Below are 18,022 nucleotides of genomic sequence, written 5' to 3' on the forward strand. Positions count from 1 at the left end.
TATATATATATATATATATATATATATATATATATATGAATGAGAGAGAGAGAGATATAAGGTGATCAAGCTGAGGTCACTGGAAATATTTGATTTTTTTGGTTTTCATTCATTTCAGGTAGTCCTTTTTAGATCTTGAACTCATAGCGCCATGCAGCCATCCTCAATGCAATGTAAAATAATTGGACCCATTGCTTCAGCCCCTGCAATCAGCTTTGTGGTCATTTTAAACTTTAATTCTTTAGTTATCCTTATAGAAGCTGAACTGAGAAAAATCTAGTTGTGGAGGTAGCAGTTTTAAAGGTAATTCTCAGAAAGTCCTGCAGATGGCAGCAGATGATAGACTTTTAATTTGATACATTTTATTTCTCTGAACAGGGGAGAGGTAACAGGACACTAATAGGAACACCTTGCTATTATTGGGTTGGTCACCCTTTTGCCTTTAATTCTTTATCGCATGGAGTTAACAAGGTGCCAGAAACATTCCTCAGATCTATATTGTCCATATGGTCCATATTGATGTGAGAACATCATACATGCATCACCCGTCCATTGTGAAAATCTCCCATTCCACCACATCCTAGAGGTGCTCTATTGTGATGTTTAAGAAACCAGTTTGAGATGATTGGCACTTTGTGACATCAGTAGTCATCAGAAGATGGGTACGCTGTGGATCTGGTCAGGAAAAACACTCAGGAAAGCTGTGGTGTTAAAATGATGCTCAGTTGGCATTAAGGAGCTCGAAGTGTGCCAAGAAAATATCCCACACGCTGTTAGACCACCAGCAGCCTGAACTGTTGATTAAGGCAGGATGCATGTTGTTTACAACAAATCCTGACCCTCCATGAGAATGTCACAGCAGAAATTGAGACTCGGGCAACATTTTTTCAACCTTATTTTCCAGTTTTGGTGAAGTTGTGTGAATTGTAGCCTCAGTTTTCTGTTCTCAGTTGTGAGGAATAGCACCTAGTGTGGGCTATTGTAGCCCATCTGCTTCAAGGGTCAACGTGTTGTTACAAGTGGTTATCTGAGTAACTGTTGCCTTCCTATCAGCTCGAAGCGGTCTGGCCATTCTCTGACCTCTGACCTCAACAATACTTTTTCACCCAGAGAACTGCTGCTCACTGGATTTTTCCTCTCTTTTTTCCTAGACCATTCTCTGTAAACCATAGAGATAGTTGAGTGGAAAAATCCCAGTTGGACACCAAACACCAAGCAACATTAAAAGTCGCTCAATTTATCTTTCTTCCCCATTCTGATGTTCGATTTGAACTTTAGCAGGTCGTTTACCACATCTGCACTGAGTTGCTGCCATGTGATAAAGTTAAAAGACAATGTAGTGTATATAAATCTATGTTCCATGAAGGGCAAAGAGGCAGGAGGGTTTCATGCCCTGCTGATGTTGGTGGACTTTAACCAGGCGGAACAACTAATCATGTAGATCACATCACATTCTCTGTATTGAATGAAAAACCCTTCATACAGTTTGTCCTTTGTCCATAGTACACAGTTCCAGGCCTTCTATGGAAGACAAAATGTGTTCCCCCACAGGAACAGCAAAGCAAAGGAGGACAGACTTGACTCCTCACTAGCCTCGGGGCTTCTCCGTTCCTGCCTCGTCATTGGTTGAAGCCCTTCAGTTCTGGTGGCTGTGCAGCTCCCCGAGGATCATAGTTGCTGCAGGAACAATAGAAAGCAAGAGAGGAAACACACACTGTCCTTGGAATCTAAAAATGTTTTTGCAGACACAAATACACACGTTTTCTCCGGGTCTTTACCAGGCAGGATGTTTTTTGTTCTGGTAGTCCAGATTAGCACTGTGTGTGGATACAGAGAGTGCGTGCAACGTTTATTAGTTTGTGTGTGTGTGTGTGTGTGTGTGTGTGGGGGGGGGGGATCATGATTGAACTAAAGGACAGAAATACAGACCGAAACATACAAGAGTTTGTGTCTCTATCGGTGCGAATGTGACTTTTGTTCTTGCTGCTGAAAACCGGTCCCATAATTTCCAGGATTTTCTGCACAAGATTTTATGTTTTGGCAGTTTCTCAAGTACTAAGGCCACTGTCCAAAGCTGCTGCTAGTTTTTTCTTCCCCGCTTTAGGTGTAAAAAAGTTTCTTTAAAGGCTACGGCCACGGAGCTCAATGGCGGCCTTGTCCAGCTGTGTGCGTGCTGGGGGAGCTGTTTCTGTCTGTAGACTCTTAAACTTGACTGATGACTGTGGAAGAGAACCACAGGAGACCTGCAATTGTACATATAGAACCATGTGTGCGTGCGTGTGTGTGTCTGTGTGTGTGTAGTCTAGCCAACAGGTCCTATATAGAAAGCTAGACCACAATAGCAGGTTGTAGCCAGACACTGTAGGCATTCATCTAGACTTGCACAGTCGTTTTCGATCTCATGCTCTAAAACTGCATTGGCCTTGTTGCCCTCACGCTGTAGAGTTTAGCTGTTTCCCAGCAAATACACACACACACACAGACACACACACATTCCAGTGGTCACAGTAGTGCAATTAAAATATGGGCAGCAACCAAAAACAGTTAACTGCAAGGTCTTTTTAAAGGCAGACACTTCTCATCTGCATTCGTGTCACTGTGCATTGATGCTACACGTGATAGAGGATGATTACAACGACATAATAACAGCCCCATAAGGGCCCTTATTGATAGGTGTTTCAGCAGAGCCTGTGTAGCTCAGATCTTGATTGTCCATTTGTCATTTCACCCTGGTATGTCTACCAGAAGACTGTGGCATGTGTACAGTGTGGGTGCATTGGTGTCTGCGCTTGTAAACGTTCATTCCAGTTTCACCACTGGCTAGCTGTGAACAGGAAGCCAAGTGCATAAGTCTTCCATGCCACTTATAGCCTCTCATGCTGTAAAACCCATGTGGCCCAGAACCAGGTTCCTCCACAAGCTGGTAGATGGTAAATTTCAATTTAATTTATATATCACCAAATCACAACAACTGTCACCTAAAAGCACTTTATATTGAAAGGTAAAGACCCCACAATAATGCAGAGACAACCCCACCAAGCGACAGTGGGGGAAAAAAACTCCTTTTAACAGGAAGAAAACTCCTGCAGAACCAAGCTCAGTGAGGGGCGGTCATCTGCTGAGACCGGTTAGGGCTAAGGAGTTCAATCTGTGAGGTCTTCAATTTTTAGTTTGGCGTCACTCTTTTGTCAGCACCTCTTTTCTGCGAAAAAGTTATTTAAAAAACCTGAACCAACAAAGCCACAAATTTCCCCAGGAAGACTAAAAACAGAGCTAAATGGGAGGGTGTTGCATTCATGTACATTTTTTGTTTATTTGTGTAAATTATGTAATAAATAATGGGCACACAAAAAGTCCACAAACTGACCTCTGAAGACGTCCGTCCACCACAAATCACAGGACTGTCCTATCAGCATGATCGTAACTGATAACGCACAAACATATGTCACAGTCAGCTGTTCTTTTGCAGGAAGTACCAGCGTGTCAGTTCCAGATACATCCTCTGTGAGTGTTTGTGTGTTTTCAGGCTAAGCACATTGAACAAACTGATAGTAAAAAGAACTCTTCACATCCTTTTTTTTCTTTTCTTTTCCTCTTGTCCCTTTCACCTCCCTTTTTTCCATTTTCTCCTCCACCCACTCCTACTTCCTGTCACCTCTTCACTCGACTTCCTCTTTTCTCCCTTCCTCCCTGTCTTCTGATCTTTCCTCTTCTCTGTGATAACTTTGTCTCATGTCCCGTTTGCTCCCTTCCTGTTCTCGTGTTCAGTTTTCACAGATTTCAACAGTTTTTTAGATTTTTTTTTAACTAACAGCACGCCACGGATTCATTTGTAGGTTTCATTAACTTCTAACTTATATTCCATATTCTGTATTCCCAAGGTGTTACCACAGTGGACAGCATCAGATGCCCTTACTGAAACAACTCCACAGGGATTTGTGTAAAGCTAATGTAAATAGAATGGATAAAAAGCATTAAGAAAGATCTTTGTACTACAACCCTCAAATAAAATCACCAAATCACCAACACTGGAAATGATTTCAGTCTCAGTAATTTCCTTTAAGATACTTTACGTTAGATATTAAATGTGTTAAACTGTTTATCTGTAGATGATTTAAATATTAAAACCAAACAATTAGAAGCAAAATATGATCAAGTGACACTCAAACGAAATAAAGTGATTAGAAAGGTCAGTGAGTTTAATTTCACTAGTCACACCAAGACTAGAAGAAGAAATCACTTAAACAGAACCAGTCTGAAAAAATGAAGCAGGCTAAAAGATCTCAAAACGTAACACATCATGTCACGATCTAAAGAAACTCGGACAGATGAAAGCCATTGTCCACAAAAAGAAAAAACTGGGAACGGGGGTGAAAATTCCCAGGAGTGCCCGACCCACCAAAATGAATCCAAGAATGGATCATCATCTAAAGACGTGTAGGCCTCACTTGCCTCAGTTAAGGTCAGAGTTCATGATTCAACAATAAGAAGGAGACTGGGCAAAAATGGCTTCCATGAGAGAGTTCAAAGGAGAAAACCATCACTGACCACAAAGAAAACAAAGGCTTGTCTCACATTTGCCTAAAAACATTTTGATGATCCAAAAAATTTGTGAAAAAATTCTGTGGCTCTTTTTGAAAGGTTTGAATCCTCTTACATCTGACATAAAACTAACACAGCATTTCCTAAAAAGAAAAGATCATACCAACAGTTAAACATGGTCGCGGCTGCTTCAAGACAACTCGGTGTAATTGATGGAACCATAAATTTTGCTCTCTACCAGAAAATCCTGATGGAGAATGTCCGGCCATCAGTTAGCTCCCTGAAGCTCGAGAACTTGGGTTATTCAGTAGGACAATGATCCAAAACACAGCAGCAAGTCCATCGCTGAATGGCTTAAAAAAACAACAACAATAACACAAAGGTTTTGGAAACCAGATTAAACCAGATTGAGATGCTTTGGTATGACCTCAAACAGGTTGTTATAAGAAAAACCTCCAATGTGGCTGATTTAAAACAATTCTGAAAAGAACATTGGGCCAGTATTTCTCCACAGCGATGAGCAATGTGAAAACCTCACTGCCAATTATCACAAACACTTGACTGCAGTTCTTGCTACCAAAGGTGGCACAGCCAGTTATTAGGTTTAGGAGATAATTACTTTTCCACACAGGGTCAGGCAGGTTTCGCTCTTTTTTTTTTTTAACCTAAATAAATGAAATCATTTCAAAATACAGCATTTTGTATTTACGCAGGTTATTTTTTTCTAATATTCAAATTATCTGATGATCTAAAAGGTGTATGTGCAAAAAAAACCCTTTTCAAAGCACTGTGCATACATGCTAGCAAATGAATGTACACAGTAAGGTACAAAGACATGCTAAGTATAAACAGAAAGCCCACTATATCAGGGCAGCACATACCACACAGATGATTGTTTGCCTACACACACAGACACACAAAGAAAAGTGTGCATGCAGGAACTACTACACATATATCAGGACATCAGTATGTACAGTACGCAAACACTCACACACCAGAGCGGTGAGGTCAGAGATAAGAGCATGGGGAAACAAGCTGCTGTCTGATCAGCGGACATACTGCTGCCCTTACATCACCACACATTTCTTCATCGTCTCATTTATTCACTCGTTCCCAGCCACAGATTCTCCTCCTTTAACTCCTTTTTATAAAATCAGCATACCCGCCTGTTTTCCTCAAAGATATTTTTCCTTCTCTGGTTTCTTTCCTCCCTTATCTCCCATTTCTTACTCAAACTGTTTATCATCAAACAGAAAAGTAAAACTGATCATTCCTGTAAATAGACAACTGTAAGGTTTATCTCACAGTAGTCAAAGTAAATCAGATATAAGTAGAAGCAGAACATTTTGTTCTTCTAAGCTTGTCATGAGATATTTTAATAGCTCTTTAAGCAGGCATGAAGGGTGAAGTTGTGATGAATAAGCAGCCTTTGGCTTTACAGATATTCATTTGGTGTCAACGTCAAATTTTACTTTTATCTAAATCTTCTGAGCACTGCCAGATTCGGACACCCCAACCTCATCATGGTTAAAAATTTGGTAGGACAACTGTGAATCTAATGAAAACAGCGTTACTGTATTAACGTTGCAAGGTTACAGGAAACAGAAGACAATGCAAAGGGATCAGCAAAATGCAGCAGAGACACTTTTGAATGTAAAGGTTTAATTCAAAGCTGCAAAAGCAGCGAGGTGATAACCTCTAAGCCTCAAATCTCTAACCTTTCTGTGTGGAGGTCTTCTCCAGGTACTCCAGCTTTTTCCCACCTTCCAGGAACTTTTGTGTCTTGCACCCTAGGACAGCTGGGATTGGCTCTAGCCCCACCTTGATCCTGAATTGGATAAATGGTTAGGAAAAAGGATGGATGGATTTAGTAACGGGGTGCTGATGGGGAAAAAAAGAGAAAAACATACAAAGATGAAAAAGTCAAAGCTGCACCTTCAATAAATAATACTTTAATAACTGGTGGTTTAGTGATAACTCAAAGACAGCCAAGGCCACCGTATGTGTGTACATGTTTGTATATGTGATGTCACACGTGTGCAGGTCAAACGTTTAGTCTAACAAGACCAAATTCCTTCTATCAATCTGAAGCCCCCCATGAGCGAGCGTCCACAGTGAGGACATTCAATGCCATTACTGAGTGTTTAATGGCCACGAGGTCTCATTACAGTTTGGAGCAGATAACACTTCCTGTCATCTGCGTGTTTGCCAGTGAAAGAGAATTTGTTCAGCTGTCATAAAATTACAGCAAAGAAAGGCCGTTCTTCAAGTAAAACATGTTTGTGACACCGATTAATAATAAACGCTGACATCTTAAAGGAAGAATAGATACATCTGAACGTGGTTTGAAGATCTCGTGATTGGAACAATCTTGATTTCCCCCACAGCTGTTTTATCTTGTGACTGGGTTGATAGCCATCTCATTGCTGCATCAGAGGCTCTGCAGTCTATATGCAGCACAACTGGATCATATGAACAATTGTCTGATCTCATGACTGCTCTATGATGAATGCTATGCGGGTCTAGCTCAGAGAGGGGCTTTTTTATGTTATGAGGCTATAACTTTCTAAAATAAAAGGGAGGTTGGTTATTGATCTGTGTCTAAAACACTAGGCTCATGTGCAAGTTTTTAGCAAAAGGTTTACAACCTTTAAGCCTCTGCTGCTAACAAAACATCCCTGAGAAATCGAATTTGTAAAGGGTGTTAAAGACACGTCGATGACTTTCTGAAACAAACAACAAACAAACCGCAAGAGGGTCCTGGGCCTCCGCCTTCCTCCCACAGTCCAAAGACATGCACGTGAGTTTAACTGGTGATTATACATTGAACATACATGTAAATGTGAGCATTAATGGTTGTCTGTATCTGTGTTATCACCATGATAGATTGGCGAACCATCGAGGGTGTACCCTGGCTCTCGGCCCCTAACAGCTGGGATCAGCTCCAGCACTGTGGCAACCCTGAATTAGGTAGGTGTAAGAAGATCGATGGAAGGATACTTCATTTAAGCTGTGTTGTTAAATGTTGTGTTTAAAGTTTTGGCTGCCGTGGTGCAAACATTTCCCAACTCTTGTGATAAATAAAATAGATCTTAGCTTATCTTCAACTATCAGGCTCCTCTGTGTGGAAACAGCTCCCAGTTTTGGGTTGATCCATTCCTTAGATGTGCTGCTACAGGCCCACGGTGCAGAGGGACTTCCCATGAAGCACTGAGCACATCTCCTCCACTTCAGTCTCATGTATTTACTTGCTACTTTTGCTTATTTTTTTGATTAAAAACTGTATCTTCTCTCTCCTGTAGTTTATCCCTTTTCTTCTCTTTCCTCTCTGTCTCTTTACATCTTTGCTCGGATGCTGGTGGCTCAGTGTTTACTGTCTGTTGCCTCTCCATGCTCTGCTTTTTCTTATCTGCTTATCTGCTTATCTGCCCTCAACAAACCCTGCCCACTCTGAATCCGGCATTTCTTCCTAATGAAAGGGAGGTTTTTCTCTCCACTGTCACCAAGTGCTTACTCAAGGAATTGTTGAAAGGTTGTACGATTCATGATTCGTTTGGGGATTCACCCAAAACCTTAAGAAATAGTTCAGTTTTGTGGGGGGGAAAAGCATCGGACATTTTTTTCCTTGATAAACTAAATACTTGTTATTACAGGACAATAATAAGCTAATTTTCTGTTACTTTATGTATACTATTATATAGACAGGTAGGTTTTTAAAGTGGCAACCTGCTACCAATAAATCAGAGCAGTGTGTTTCATATATGTTCAGTCCCAAAGGTTTTAAATTATTGACAGACGAGCTTAAAATAGGTATCATATTCAGGGTTTTGTATTAAAGCAATCTAAATGGAAATAAATAAAAGGTTTGCTATTTTTAGAGGTGGGGCTTCTTTGATAATCCAGATTCAGCATAATTTGTCCAGAAAAACACAAACTGTGCAAAATCATCCTCCCTTTGCTTTAAGGATCAGTCTCTCATGACTCAGTGTATTGGATGAATCCTACTCCCTTCAGTTGCTGCCTCAACATCGCACACCCAGTCTCTCCCCCGCTGCCTGTTCTGGGTTAAACAAACAGACATGCAAGTCCTGCAAGACGCACTTCACACATGCACTTGTGCTTCTTTCCAAAAAAACACACACTCATCCGAGCTCATGTGCAACTTTCACTTGCCCGTGATTTTAATGTGAAGATAAAGATTAAAGCGTTTAATTAAAGCGGCAGCACGGAAAGGTAATAAAGTCCAACTGTTCCAGACCTTTGAGGAACATTTGTCCTCGATCACAAAGATTCATTTGAAGCAGCGTCTCTGAACTCTGCACAGCTGAAACTGGGCCTCCCTCTCTCCTCATTGTGTGTCAGCTCACACAGTTGAGAAAAGGACAAAAGTTCTGGCCATGAGCCTGTTGGTCACAGTGTGTGTGTGTGTGTGTGTGTGCCAGCTGGTTACATCTGGTTTCAGAGGCTACACGGGGAGGCTGATTACTCCCACCTCTCAGTATCAGTAACTAATCCCCATTTCCCAGAACAGTGTTTATGTGTGTCTGTATGTGACAGAGACAGACTCACAAAATGTGTTCATTTTAAAATGTTAAGATACTGTAAATCCTGAGAACTGTGACAGAGCAGGAAATCTGAATACAAACCGTCAAGGTGGCAGACACTATATTCACCTGTCTCATTCACCTGTCGGTTTCATCAGTGTGATCAATCATTACCTCCCACTGACCGACTCAGAATCATTTTAACAAAGCTCTGTAAATATTTGTTCATACTATAAATATTTTTCAAGTTACAACCCCACAAAGTACATAAGGGTGGGTTGAAATCTTGCATTTTAGCCTTTTATTCTTTAGCTTAAAGCCACAATCGGCATATTTCTTTAGTATAACTTGAGCACCAATATCATAGCATATGTTTGCCACAGTTCACTGTGTTTATTGTACAGTTATAATCCAAGCACACTTAATGACAAAAGGCATGCTTTTATTGAGGCTAATGAGAAACGTGAAAATGAACAAAGTCCCAAGAAGTTTAAAGTGACTGCAGGAACACAAAGAGCTAGCATACAAACTAGCACAGAGGATGGAAACACAGAGCTATGTGTGCGTATGTACAGTATAATATCTCTGTGTTAGTGTTGTTCCTACATCTTCATAATAATGTTGGTCCACGATCAACACTGCAGTTAACCAATGACATTTTCAGAGCATTCAGTCAGCATTAGCCAAAAAAGTAGCTAATGCTTTTAGCAAGCTAACGTGAGCAACCTAAATTTGGCTAACAGCAAATTTTATTCAACAATACATTTATTATATTGTATAAATTAATAAAGACAACACTTAAAATGCTAACCATTTGTTCCAGAAGAGACTCTTAAGTAAACAAAGACATTTTTCCTGCAAAGCTATGAGCATGAAGTCTCAAAAGCGGGAAAAGAGAGGAAGTAAAAGTAGAACTAGGAAAACGTGTAAACAAAGTTCAAAATAAAACTGGAAAGTATTTAAAATATTCTTCCTGCCAAGAGGGAGCACTGTAATCTTTTTATTCTTTTTTTTTATTTTATTTTGTTATTCATATTGTCATCTGTGTGGATATTCTGCTGCAGCAGACAGGAGGTGAAGGCCAGGTTAGTGAAAATAGGTGAAGCCGAAGAATAGAAAAAGGAACAGAAAGAAAGAAAGAAAGAAAAGAAGAGGATGAAGGAAACAGACATGCCGAGTCTCCAACTGCTGCATCTGTAACAAAGCATGACTCTGTTACAAACTGTCAACATGTACAGGACCAGAGAGTCTTGAATCCTGACCTTAGTCACCGTGTCGTAATTTACTAAAGTGCGTGTGAAAATTTGCGTGCTTCAGCTCTTAGTACTGACCTTCATCTTTAAAATTGAGTGGTCAATGCACCTTTTTCACTTATTGCCAAATTATAGCTGGAAAGCCATTCATGTAATTAATAGTTTTAATGATGCTTCCACTTCATTCCGGCTTCCTGCTATTGCAGACTTGCTGTCATGCCTCATTGGGACACTTAATTGAGAAGTGAAGTCGTTAATATTATTAGTCACACCTGGATTTTTCCAACCATAAAAACCAGGTGTAGCTGTGTATCACAGTTTCTTGCACTTCTTTTCTTCCACTACAGCTGAAGCCCAACAAACACAAAGCTGTCTTCTAATGTTTCTCAAACTGGGATCCTACACTTTTCCTAGACTAAGAAACTGCGTCAAACCAGTCAACTCAACAATGTTAAAGAGTGTTACATTAAAAAACACCCATGAGCATTAAATCTCAGTCTTATAATACAGCTCTGTCACAGAGCCTAGTACATCTAATTACATCTAACAGGCTCGGGATCAACCTTATTTTGTTATTTGCTCCACAATAATCCAGAAATTATGAGCCATTTTCCGCTTTGTTCTTAAAGGTCTTATCTACTCCATGAAATGAGCAGTTGGAAAAACCTGTCAGTATGTCCCATTTACTGATAACATGGAGACACACCACTGATGGAAAGCATCAGCAGACTTTGTCCAGATGTTAGGCATTCTTATGATTATTAGGAATTTCTAACTCTTGCTGCATGGCACTGATTTGTGAGCAATTTAAGACTGATCTGCTGTCCTCTAAATGAGATTTGTCAAATGAGCTCCTACTTCCAGACTTCTGCTCACAGCTCCAGTTTCCCTCAATTAATGAATGAAGTAAAACAGAATAGCATCCCTGTATAAACTGTTGCATTTTGCAAATAAACTTCAGCTGAGCGAATCAAACACACGACAGGTTTTCAGAGGTGTGACAGAAAAAAAGGTCATTAAATAAAGCTTTGCTCGTGAGTCTATGTAAGAAAAATAGATTATTTTCTACTTAGTTTCATTGCATTTTTAGCTCAAAATTCAAGTCTATTAACTAAACATTATAGCTACACATCTGCTTTCTAATCACAATGTCTCTCTCAGGATTGTGTGGATATACTGTATTTAACTGAGATCTGCTTAGTTAAACAGCTGTGGCATGACAAATGAAAAATTACACCTTTATTGTTCTTAGTGGTGCATGAAGTCCACTGACCCCTGTGGAGCTTCTCAGGTGAAGTAAACTCAGCAAAAACATCATGTACAGTTTGCTATTATATGCTTAAAGTTAATGTGTATAACATGCAAAAAACCAAGGCTAGTATTTTTACTTTCATTGATGTAGTGAACCCTGACATTGTTAGAAAAAGTATGTGCTTTAAAACTAAAAAACAAGTGTAATGCTGAACTGATTCACACTGTTTGAGTGTCTGATTCAGAGTTTAAAGCTTCCTTGTGAATCAGCTGTGGTGTCAGCTGCAGCTGCTGCAGACTGAAACGCACCCTGCAGACTTCATTACCGAGAGCTTTTATCTTTTCCAGTAAACACACTCAAGCGGCGACTAATTAGATGAGATATATTAAGTCAGAACAAGCGATGATATGAAACCACATGCCTTTGATAACAAGAGGTTTATCTTGACAAACGAGAAGTATGTAAATACCACGTTTTATGCACACGCCAAAGAGAGACTTGGGTAAGGCTTGTAAGGTCCTTGTAATAGGTGTTACTTAATCGGTGGTAAAAATTGTAAAAGTCCTTATAACATGCTTATTAATAATTAGTATGTGCCAGTATAATGATTATTAATAAAACATTTATAGTTTTATTACAAGGCACTCACGTTCATATAACAGATTACGTAAGGACTTTGGAGTATAAGGATTTTGAGTATTTTTGTATTTTAGAATGGTTTATTGAGTATTAAAACACCCATTATACCATTGGCTAAATTTTGTTTAAAGAGGGTGCCAGTATAGCTTACTTAGTTGAGCATGTGACCCATATGGTGAAAGATTTTTCCAGGTACCCACATTTGAGTCCACCCAGGCCATATCCTGTGTGTCTATCTGCTCTCATATCCTGTCAAAAATCAAGGCTAAATCGCTGCAAAAAGTTGATTTTTTGTTTGTTTTTTAATTTAAAGTGGACCTGTAGTGCTCATTTCTTTCTTCACAGTTTTATTCTATAGTTACACAATTCACATTTTAAAATAATGCTTATCAATCTTGTATGGAGCATTAATACAGCCCCTCAAAGTCAGTGACTCCCTGAAACGAGCTGTTTTATCTCCCAAACAGAAAGTCTGATGGTCAGGCAGGTGGAGCTGCTATGAGATGATCATATTAGAGATATCCTCTCTCTGATTAACTGATCATCTAGAAGCAAGAGTTAAAAAGCACAAAACAAACATTTTAAAGCTTTAGCTTTTAAGTCGTAGTCATTAACAGCACATACCTCAGTCTTTGAGTCTTTGTAATATGAGCATTCATTATTATTGCAGTCTATATACAGAAAATAAGGAAAATCGTAATCAATCCCCCTGCAATACTTTTTGGTTGCTGCTGTTTTCAAAATAGCTGGCTGTCAATTTTTTACAGTCCTGTGAAAAATTAAATACAGCATTAATACGTCCATGTCCTTAAATGTTTATCCAGTTCAGGTCTACTGTGTCTGCAGGATTTAAGAGGGTGAGCAGCAGTCAGGTGGTGCTAATCAAATGCATCTGATTAGCTGATCATCAGAGCCTCTATAAAAGCTGAACAAACCACAAGACTTTCAGTAGCAATGTCTTTTGGACCAATAAGTGGAGATGTTTGGTCATAATGCATAGAACCCCGCTTGGTTAAAACCAAATACCTGATACCAACTGTAAAATAGAGTGGTGGAGGGAGGGGTGATAATTCGGATGTGTTTCACAGACACAGGATCTGGGAACCTTGAAATCATTGCGTCCTCCATGAACTCCTTTGTATGCCAGCGTATTCAATGTGAGGTCATCTGTCTGACAACTAAAGCCTAGCTGAAACTGGAATAGGACAATGAGCCCAAGCATGCCAACAAATCTGAAACAAAATGACTAAATTAAAAAAAGACTCAAGGTGTTGCAATGACAGTTCAGACTTCAAATCGATTAAAATGCGGTGGTGGGACTGAGAGCTATGCATAAACAAATCCCAACAAACCTCAATGACCTACAGCTGTGTTGTAAAGAAGAGAAGGCCAAAGTTCCCCAGCAAGGATGTGAGGGACTGATGAAGTCATGCAGAAAACAATTACTTCAAGCTAAAAGTGTTTCTTCAAGTTTTCACAGTACTGGTGCAAGAAGTCTAACGTGGAGGCCATGATATAAAGGCTTAGTGACATTTGAAATAACACATTTATTAAATACAGAGCATTTCCAGGGTGGTTACAGGGATTTTATGGCGGTTACAGTCGTCAGCTGTTGTTAGCAGTTCTTAGATGAGCTGTATTAATGTGAAGAGTTGGAAAGTGGGAGGAAGGTGTGTAAACTAAATGTGTCACACTGTTTCTCAACTCAAATGCTATGTGACACCTTCTCCCTCACGGGTTATCCTTATAAACTATGTGAGCAAGAGGGCAGAGAGAGACCAAGAGAGGAGAGAGTGTATTTGACTGGAAAGTGATACGGAAAGGGAGAAAAAAAAAAGTAAAGAGCATATTTGTTTGAGAGCAGGTGAATGGCCAGAGATAAAGTCCATTCAGGCAGCAGTTTCACTCGTTCACTAAAGATTCCAGGAGTGTGTGTCAGCGTGTTTGAACAGTGGGTCTGTGCAGATCAATGTGAGGGGAAAATGCGCTCATTGTCACAATGTGTAGATTAAGTCGTTGCTGTGTACTTTGTGATCTCCTCTGGCCTTTATGTGTGACATTTGCATGTTCTCTCTGTGCCTGCAAAGGTTTCCTACCACCGTCCATTGTTGATTGGTGCTGGAGACACCCAAATGATGGATGTGTAAATGGGTGAACAGTATCACAAATAGTGCAGAAGACCAACCTTACTATGGTTATGCTTAGTTTTCCACAGTAGTGCATGGAGCTCTATGAAAACTGTTATTTTTACATTTCTGTACATAGACGTCTTACTAATGTCTGACTAACAGCTGCTGGGTATAAGCCATAGTCATAGTCTATTTTTTAGTTCCAGTAATCAGTGTAGATGGATACAACATCTGGTTCTTTTTGAGCTGTTTTCCTGTCTGATGTAGATAACAGAAGACCTTTACTTACAGAAGATATTTTGACTCGCCATGGCAGGAAAAACACAGGTGTAACTAACAATGTCATGAGTCATGGTCATGGTCAGCAGGCCAGCATCCACCCTACCAAGAACCTGAAACAAAAACAGCAACACTAAATGTAAATCAGCCATTCAGCCTCACTCTTGTGCTTTTCTGATTGTGACTTGCACTCTGTGGAAAAAGGTCAAACCCTTCAGTAAAAATGATAGCCTCTCATTATGGTAAACTATTGAGTCAGCTAGTTGCAAGATGTTTTCTTATGGATAACACCTGGATTCAGTATAAAAAATAATTAACACTAATAGTGTTGTCAGCAAGGCAACACTATTAGTGTTACTTAACAAAGACAAGCTGAGCACTCAAAATGAAAGCAGCTGGTTGTTATCAACTTTACTAGAAATTACATTAGAATAAAAATCATTTACAGCAGCAAAATAAGTTTTAAAGGATCGCTTAATTCAGTCCAGATTATGTCCTCTTACTTTATTCAGTACAAAAAAATGTTATCTTTGAAGATTACCCTGTCATTACTATTGTCTCCATAATACACAATCCCACTGGATGCTGTGTGAAATGCAACTAAAAACAGAATTCAGTGATTTGTAAATCTCATATACCTATATTCTTTCACAAAAGAATATAGAAAACAAAAGCGTTTAAACTGCAACATTTATCATTTTATGTAAATTCATTTGAATTTGATGACTGAAACACTTAAAAAAAGAAAGCTCAGACAGGGCAATTAAAGGGTTGTAAAAGTAAGTGGTAATAAAAAAGAGACAAGCTGTAGGAACATTTTGCAACTAATTTTATGCTAACTGGCTGTTGATTGGGTTTGTATGATTGGGTCTAAAAAGAGCATGTTGGAGAGGACGAGTATCTCAGAGGAAAAGTGTTCAGTAATCAGAAATCATGGACACCGTGTCCTCCAGACTAAAGAGAAGAGGGACAGTCCGGCTTGTTATCAAGCCTGCATCTTTGGAGATAGTTCAGTGAGTCTGATTAACGTGGCAGGAGGCGTCTCTTATTTCTTAATTTTACATAAAGTTTTCTAATTTATTAAAACAGGATTTTAAAGATCTCTAATTCTCACTCTGTCACTAACTGATCAAGTATTTATTAGTGTTTTTCTATCTACCCATCTAGTGTTTTTCTATCTGCCGGTCTGTTTTTCCCCTGAACTTCCTGTTCTGTACTTTCTCTTAACACTCTCTTTAGCGCATGCGTGTGCGTGCACGCACACACACACACACACACACACACACACACACATACATACAGCAGCTGTCAGAACACACATTGACTGGGTTTATAGCTTGTTAGAAAAGTGGAGATCATATTTCAGCTCTGCTCATTAAGAGTCAGCACTGATGTCACTTTGGCTCCTTTTTTGGTTACATAACACACACACACACACACGCACGCACGCACGCACACACGCACACACGCACGCACGCACACACACAAAGAGGGCTTTAAAATTATAAAATGAGTTGGAGCCAACCCTTAAACCAATGACTATACTGGCAGCTTTATGAACATGTGACTGTAACATTTTTTAGCATAAATGCACTCTTGTGTGTATTACTGATTCCCTGATTTTCCATTCTTATTGCTTCTTGTGTGAATATCATCATATTGACAAAACATCTGCCTAATACAGTAACAATAATGCAGCTGCAGCATGATCTTATTTTGCACCTTATTAAGTTAACCAGCAGTTTTATACTAATTTCACAGTGTACAGTTTTAATCATTTTAAGTCTTAAAAACACCAGCTGGACACAGGATGTGGCTCCGAATGTCAAACCAAACAAATCCAAAACTTGAGCAATTCGATAAGACTAATGCAACAAAAACACGGAAAGCTTTGGGAACCTCTCAGAACTGGCATCACGAAGACTTTTAAGACCTCATCATGAGGTCAGTGGCTTTATAAAACTAGTGATGTGTCAGCCTTCATTGTATTGTGACATGTGTTTTTAGTCAGTTGTGCATTTTATCATAAGCATAGTTGATGGGGGTATTTTATTACATTTTGACGACGATTGCAAAATTACATAATCATTTGTTACTGTTCCTGCAAGGTTCGGTTGGCACATAAAAAGCATCAAAACAGAACTGGCATGAAATAAGGGCATAACATTATTGCATTTTGGAAAACAGGCTGTAATTTGTGTCAGGAGCTGATCATCCAACAGGACCTGGCACTGCTTGAGTCACAGAGCAGCTGACCTAAGGAGAACAAAGTCGGCCGCCTCTTTATTCACTAACTGTGTTGTCATGTGGAGCAAAGCGGTTTGTATCTCAGTAAGAGTTACGATCACTTTCTCCTATACACACACACGGAGTCTCCAAGAGCTGAGACAGACCACTAACCAAATGTCACATGACAGCCTTCAAAATAAAGCTCTTGCATAACCGTGAGGGCCTGGAAGCAGAGAGTCTGTTTACAATGATCCAGTCTGAATTTGGATGACTTTCTGTAGGCTTTCTTTGTGTGTGTGTGTGTGTGTGTGTGTGTGTGTGTGTGTGTGTGTGTGTGTTTGTCTGTATCTGTGTTTGGTCTCTATGCCCTCAGACATTGTTCACGTCTTTCATCTCACTGTCCTGATGTTCATCAGCTGAGCGTAGCATCACAAAGCAAGCTGAAACATGACATCAGCAAAACCAACATGAACAAACATGTTAGTAGGCGCTGGTACTTTCTAACAAATTAGTTGAGGGTCTGCTTATTTAAAGGTTCATTTAGAAAGTTAACTGTAAACCTCCTTTTTGACAAACCACACAAATATAAACCACATGTTGTAAACTAACTATTTCATACTTCAGGGGTGTCAAACTCCCTTCAGTTAATGGACCACATGAACCTTAATTTGATTCCATTAAAAAATTCCATAGCTTAGATTTCCTTTAATGTTAAGAAAGCTTGATATAAAGTTAATGACACAAAAGATTGACTAAACAAGATGCCACCCATCCAGGCAATCAATTCAGGCAGCAAGTTTACTAGTTCGGCTGTGTATTGAGCATACAGTGACCTGAGTACAATACTCTATGGTAGACATTTGGCAACTTAAAGTGACTTCGGGTCAAAAAGAAAAACAATACAGGCGACACAAAGTGGTGGGTCCTGAAATAAAGTTTCTTTGAAGCATCAGTTGAAGCAACTACCAATGAGAGCACAGGACACAGTTAATTGACATATATTTGAGCTACCTAGGCAAGTAGAGCCTGGAAAGATAGCTAGATGACTGAAATTAAAAAGCACGAGAATTGCTCCGTGTGGTTGCAGCTTCCATGGTTTTTCACTGGTTGACATTCCACACTGTGTTTGCCTAGGTAACCCTCTATCTATCAGAA

General features: G+C 39.5%; 1 long non-coding RNA gene across 2 annotated transcripts; it reads right to left on the bottom strand.

The window, feature by feature from the left end:
- Positions 1–109: 109 nt before the first annotated feature.
- On the bottom strand, positions 110–14,753 carry LOC112846795 (uncharacterized). 2 transcript variants are annotated; one of them, XR_003219964.1, is made up of 3 exons: positions 14,649–14,753; positions 6,261–6,370; positions 110–1,677 (listed from the first exon to the last, which is right to left on the bottom strand). It is a non-coding gene; the product is annotated as an uncharacterized LOC112846795 (long non-coding RNA). The 2 variants fall into 2 exon arrangements; XR_003219965.1 differs by lacking the exon at positions 110–1,677 and adding an exon at positions 4,187–4,895.
- Between the last annotated feature and the right edge of the window lie 3,269 nt (positions 14,754–18,022).

This window comes from Oreochromis niloticus, linkage group LG1 (assembly GCF_001858045.2).
Source record: "Oreochromis niloticus isolate F11D_XX linkage group LG1, O_niloticus_UMD_NMBU, whole genome shotgun sequence".
NCBI lineage: Eukaryota > Metazoa > Chordata > Actinopteri > Cichliformes > Cichlidae > Oreochromis > Oreochromis niloticus.